The sequence below is a fragment of the Odontomachus brunneus genome, unplaced genomic scaffold (assembly GCF_010583005.1).
Source record: "Odontomachus brunneus isolate Ranch 3 - 2012 unplaced genomic scaffold, Obru_v1 Obru_scaffold_231, whole genome shotgun sequence".
Classification (NCBI taxonomy): Eukaryota; Metazoa; Arthropoda; class Insecta; order Hymenoptera; family Formicidae; genus Odontomachus; species Odontomachus brunneus.
The window spans coordinates 421,037-421,247 of record NW_022639681.1 but is presented as its reverse complement, the minus strand read 5'-3'; positions in this window follow the sequence as shown (position 1 = coordinate 421,247).

Here is a 211-nt window from a genome sequence, read left to right as displayed (position 1 = left end):
AGCGTACAGAAAGCGGCAGCGGAAAGAAAGATGCCTTCGGCCGACGTGCGATCGTGACACTCGCGAATCGTATCTCGCCGCGTCCCTCCGCGTCCATAGCGAGTCTATGTCTCGTAGTTATGGGCGGAGGGACGCGGCGAGATACGATTCGCGAGTGTCACGATCGCACGTCGGTCGAAGGCATCTTTCTTTCCGCTGCCGCTTTCTGTAC